At 39.8% G+C, this 6257-nt stretch overlaps 1 long non-coding RNA gene across 1 annotated transcript; it reads left to right on the forward strand.

Annotated features, from left to right (window-relative positions):
* Positions 1-435: 435 nt before the first annotated feature.
* Positions 436-4867, forward strand: LOC138779958 (uncharacterized). The gene is made up of 3 exons (XR_011361311.1): positions 436-525; positions 2838-3094; positions 4750-4867. It is a non-coding gene; the product is annotated as an uncharacterized lncRNA (long non-coding RNA).
* Positions 4868-6257: the final 1390 nt, after the last annotated feature.

Below are 6257 nucleotides of genomic sequence, written 5' to 3' on the forward strand. Positions count from 1 at the left end.
CAGGTGTGATGAAAAATTACAGCCTGACCCCTTTGTTCTGGAATATGTAAGTTACAGCCAGAGCTAGAGAATAGAGAACACAAGAATGCTTGGCCATGGCAAACATTCCTGTGTATAGGGAAGATGGGCGCTGGACTGGAGAGATAACTGAAGTCAGGACAGTAATATGGCTGTCAGTTATTGAAAATGACTGGCCACCTATAATCATAGTAGGTTATAATAAGGAACTGGTACCATACTGTCCAAACCAAGCGTCCGACAGGTTCTTCTTTCACATACTGTATGATTGCCATTTTTAACATTTCACATGTATGCCTGTCTTCATACAAAGCATAGGCATATTGAAATGGGTGTTTGTTTGTTTTTTGTTTGTTTGTTTTTATTTTAGTTTTTTTCTATCAAATTCCTCCTTACAGGGTGATGTAATGTCTACAGAGGCACCATAGGGAGACAGCAAGCAGTGCAGAACCACAGGAATCCTATATACGTCCATACAAACTGCCTGCACATGGCTCCGCAGCCTAAGTCAGTACTTGTATATGTTAACTTTATTAATCTATAGACTTCAGGCTTAGTGGCGCCGTACGGAAGTACGGAATAATTGAAGCAGTATCGCTAATGACTGTTCCTGTGACTATATTAAAAAGATCAGTAATACATAACAGTAGCATATAACAAGCTGAAAGTCTTGGCGCTGGTCTTGGGAGCTGCAGAATGCCCTTTCATCATGTGCTCTTTTAAAAATGACATACCTGCCAAGTCTAAATTAGAGAAGAAAATAGCACGTTGAATGCATTTCACAAGTGGAGTAATTCAGTGCTTATTTAACTGCAGCGAGACCCTGGCACCAATAGTGCTGGCGTCTCATTACCGCTAAGTAAGTGTTTCATTACTTTGTTTCTGAAATGCATTAAATGAATTTCACTCACTCCCTTCCTGAATGACCAGTTATTGGTTTCTTACTGTGAGATCTGAGTGACTCACTGCTATATATATGGACCCTTCCTTCCGCTGTGTTATCAAATTACAAATTGCATTACTAATTTCTCTGTCAAGGCTTCAGGAGAAATAGGTCTCATATTGAAGTTTGCCTTTCAGTGTTGTTGGTTGCTGGTTTTTTTTATTTTTTTATTTTTTATCCAAACTGTTTCTAATTAACATTTCTGCTGATCAATTCTGGAGTCCTGGAGGTGTTATTGACAGAAATCTATAATCTACCTGTGAATGCCTAGGTTAAAGTGAACATTTGATGGGAATTCTGGCTAATTATCAAAGGTTGAATGGTAGAGGCATACATAGAGGTCATGGGGTCATATAGCTAAGGTTAAAATGGGGGGGGGGGGGGTTCCCTCCTAGTGCTGGTTCACATTGGACAGGAGGACATGATGTCTGATTGTCCTAAAGTCTTTTCATGATCTTAATGGTAACTTCTGCCATTTATTTATTAAAGGGGCACTCCAGCAAAAATCGTTTTCATTCAAATCAATTGGTTTCAGATGTAGATTTGAAATGTACTTCTATTTATTAATCTCAAGTCTTCCAATACTTATCAGCTGCTGTATGTACTGCAGGAAGTGGTGTATTCTTTACAGTCTGACACAGTGCTCTCTGCTGGCACCTCTTTCCATGTCAGGAACTGTCCTGCTCTGGACAGTTCCTGTCTCGGACAGATGTGGCAGTAGAGAGCACTGTGCCAGATTAAAAAGAAAACATTTCCTGCAGGACATACAGCAGTTGATAAGTAGTGGAAGACTGGAGATTTTTAAATAGTAGTAAATAACAAATCTATATAACTTTCTGAAAACAGTTGATTTAAAAGAAATATTTTTGCTGGATTACCCCTTTAATATTGTAGGTTTGCAGACGGATAATGTCTGGACAAGGTCTGACCACTAGAGATGGGGGAATCGCCTACAATTTTGATTTGATTCATCCACACTGATCATATTCAGTTTGAATTCCATGGTCAGTTAGGATTTGGCCATACAAATTTGCTAGGTTCAGAGGGCCCTGACAAGCAAATGTACTAGTGAGTGAAGGGGCCAGAGCCACCTAATGTAAGGGAGCAGGGACTTCAGCTTTTGACATTAGTCCCTGCTCCTGCACATAATTGCTGTATGCCCTACTCTGTTGGCATTGATTGCCAAGGAAAGTATGTACACAAGCAGAGACTTCATTGAAAGGCAGGAGTCCTTGCTTCACTAAAAGGTGAAGCATACATTGTATGCCTCACTGCTCCAATAACAGGACTTACAGTGTAGACGCACATTACTTTTTAAGGGGACTTGTGCAGTACAATGGTTGATTATATGTCTACTTTGCTTAAGATTCCAATTTAAACCTATTACATGGATATCTAGTTTTTCGGAGAGGCACATGGGGAAAATGGGCAGCAGTTGACCATTGATATTTCGAAACACTGGTCCTATTTCCTTCTAAAAAGGGGTTATCCCCAAGTCTGCAGCTCATGAACATTATTCCCACATACAGTAGTTATATAAATATTCTGGAGGTTCTTAGAACTGGAGGTATAGTAGAGAACAATAAGTTACAAACTACAGTATACCTCTAATTTATTTAGAATGAAAGACATTTGAGTAGATTTTTGCATATTTGTCAATATTAGTTCATGAATGTTCCACAATGATCTTGATTTTTGCTTGTCTGATTATTTATATCTATGTATTGTACTGTATATGGAAGTGAGAACACAGCCATGGAGTTAAGTTATATTTTGCTTTGAGCAATTTTCATGTATGGAGGAGTCGAGTGACATATATTAATACCTATGTTTAGTATCAAGCCGATAATACGTTCTATACAATGCCGTTCATTAGCTTCAAGGGAGGAATTTTGAGGGCTGAAAATGTCAAGGGTTGAATGCCAAGAAAATGTTTTGTACATCATGTGAGATTGTGGAAGGAAGGACAGAGCAAATCCCACATCTGCCCATTCACCTTGAGAGTTCGAGGGTAATCCATCAAATGCTCCATTTTGTGGCTGGGCTATTTGAACCTGACAAGACTTCACCCAGGGACATAACAAAGTATCCGGATAGTCGGCTTTGCTGGAGCAAGGAAAGATGGCAATGAAGGTTAGTATAGTTTTTACGCTCCCCTGACAAATAATATGGCTAAGAGTCTGCAGCATGTGAAGAATGTCTCTTTGTTCTATCTATTACTCCTTATGCTTCTATTCGTCCATATATTATTACTTCACTGAATTGAATTACAGTAATTGATTTCTTTCCATGTTTATCCATTCTAATATTTTGCTATCATTAATCTTAGAAGATTGCTGCTGACATACGAAAGCAGAAGGCAGCAAAAGGTTTAGCTTGTTCTCCATCCTATATCTAATACAGTAGCCAAGGTAGGGGGCTTGTTGTCTAACCCCTTGGCAATGAGCCTCTAACTCATAGGAACACTAGCCTTCACTCATCAACTGCACCTGCTCCTGTATGTTATATTTGACACATACCTTAGCTTGTCTATATAACTTACATCTGGAATTTCTTACAGTTCAAGGCACTTGCTGGATCACCTCCGATGGGTGGCTGTGTAGAGCAAGCTCTTTTTTTTGTGGAGAAAAGCTACTTTGTATTTTGGGATTACAGTGCTATGCAGGGGGAGGAAAACAGTAAAGCCCCTATTACACAGGGCGACTAAGCGCTGTCAGCGCTTGTTTGCTCCTTGCTAACCTGCTCACTGCCACGGCTATTACACGCTGCTGTAGCGGCTGCCCAGGTTATTGCTAGATCGTCCGGGCAGCCCATAGAAGATAGCAGTGGTCTATCTTTCATGTTGAAAGACAAACGACTGCAACGATCAGCTGACATTGTTCATGTCGGCTGGTTGTTGCCTTCTATTACACAAGACGATCATTGGCCGTAACTAGTAATAAGGCCCCTAGAACAATAACTATAACAAGAAGTTTAATAAACAATAAAAAGAACACAAACAGTGTGAACAATATCTTGGAATAAAACATGGAAAGAGGGGAAAGGGAGGGTGTTGGAAAAAGGGAAGTCAACGTTTAATTAAGTAACCAGTTCTTTCAGTTCCTCTAGTCTAGCTAACTGTTCTTATTCAGTCTACCATTTTTAAGGGGGGGGGGGGGGTCGCGAGGTGCCTAATAGAGCAGAACTCAGTTGAGAGTTTAAAAAAAAAAAAAACAGGCTTATTGCTGGCTTTACTCATATTCCACTTGTCAACACAAGAAGGGAGGAGGATTAAGTAGGGGCTTATTAAATAAAGCCACGCCTATCCACTCTGGCATTTTTTTTTTAAAGAGGCGCACAGACACAAATTAACACGTCACCAGATGAGTGGTGGGTACGTCAGGAAAATGGTGTGCCTGCTTTGTGCTAAAATTGGCATCTTTTCCCTGCTGCAAATTATAAATTCCCCAGGGGTGAATTGTGTCATGCCTCCAATTCTACAAAAACGTAATGGAGACAGCACGTCAAGTGAAGACTTGAAGTGCTGTCTCCATAGCGTTTTTATTGGATTTATTTCAGACGGAGGAGTCCTGTTTGGTGAGACGTGCACTATCCTATATACTATTCATTATTTGCTGGTGGTTGCTGTTCCACTTCTTGCTGTTTTTTTTTTTTTTAACTTGTTTTAATACCCTGACTTGTAAATTTCTATAGAATTTGCTGTAGTAACATCCCCATGTATTACAATTGCAATGCACAATGAAATCTCTATAACCTGCATTGTATGCTATTTTATATTCTTCCTTCAGATATTGCAAACTGAGACCGGCCTATGATAGTTCTGGCAAAGGCACTTCAAACAACAAAAGGACTGCTGCTGCCTGTGTGATGACTAGACACAATGGAAGAACGCTCATTTATTTTCCTCCTGCCCATAGACATCTATATTATAGATGACAGTTTTCTGTATCAATATTGCAAAAATAAAGTCTCAAGCTAATGTTGCTTTTTCTTCCTGTTTTATTGATTCCGTATACATGTGTACAAGTCCCTGCTATTAGTCATGACTTATCTCCCCCGTGAGGAAAGTACATTAATTCTTCTAAAACCATTACTAGCTAAAGAACGAGATTTCTAATGACAAAATCTATACTCAATGACAATCCCAATAAAATAAGAGAATTTCAAAAACGGACATAGTGGACCGTACCCATGATTATATTGATTATTATTTCATTGATCAATGGCCACAGATATTATTTCTCTTTGTAAAATACACAAAATATTGGTTATTCTAAAATGGATTTCACATAAAGGGTATGTATGGCTTTTTAAACTTTTTTTCTTATTTAAAATAAATCGATAATGAAGAAGGAGGCAACAAATGTATGTCTACAGCCCCCATACAGACCTATATGTCTCCATGGTAACAGACTACAAACAAAACCTAAAGGTAATTTGATTCTGCAGCCAAATGTTACTCCATTCCCTTTATTGTCCTGTTTCCTGCATGCAGTACAGAGAATGTACTCTTACAGAAGTATCAGAAAACTACAAGAACAGATTTTATATGATCTTTGCAGGTCACATACTGAGGTTCTAAAAACAAGTACACAAAACTTTAGGCTATGTGCACACTTTGTAAGAGACCAGTCGTTCCATGATACGTCCGGGTCATGGAACTGACGGTGTCTGAAAAGATCATTCCGGCCGGTACTGCAGTACCAGCCGGATGATCTTAAGCCCCGCAGAGTTCAGAGCGCTTGCATCAGAACTCTCCACTGCACACTATGGAGCTTGCGGCCGGAGCCGCTCGCTTCATAGTGTGCACTGACAGGGTTTTTTGCAGCTGCTATTTGATGAATAACGGCCGCAGAAAACTGACATGTCAGTTGTTTGCGGCGCCGCTAGGGATCCTGGGCGGAGCGTATACACAAAGTGTATACTCTCCGACCGGGATCTCATAGACAGCAAGGTAAGGTATATTTTCATAATAATCACGGGCGTTGTACAACAGCCATGGATTTACGAAAATATACGTCGTGTGAACATAACCTTAAAGGGTACCATGTAACTTTTTAACGTCACAAAGAAATGTGAAAACTTTTGATCAGTCGGAGTCTGAAATTTCAGGCCCCAACCGATCATGAGAATGAGTTGGAAGGAGAAGAAGTCTGCGAACAATACATTCTCTATTCCCACTCTGTGTTTAACCTGGACGGTTGCATAGACTTACTGTACATTATGCGGCCGTCCTGATCACAGCTGGGAGAAAATGTGCTGTGTGTGGTCTTCTCCAGACTCACTTATATACAGT

This window comes from Dendropsophus ebraccatus, chromosome 1 (assembly GCF_027789765.1).
Source record: "Dendropsophus ebraccatus isolate aDenEbr1 chromosome 1, aDenEbr1.pat, whole genome shotgun sequence".
NCBI classification, from domain to species: Eukaryota; Metazoa; Chordata; class Amphibia; order Anura; family Hylidae; genus Dendropsophus; species Dendropsophus ebraccatus.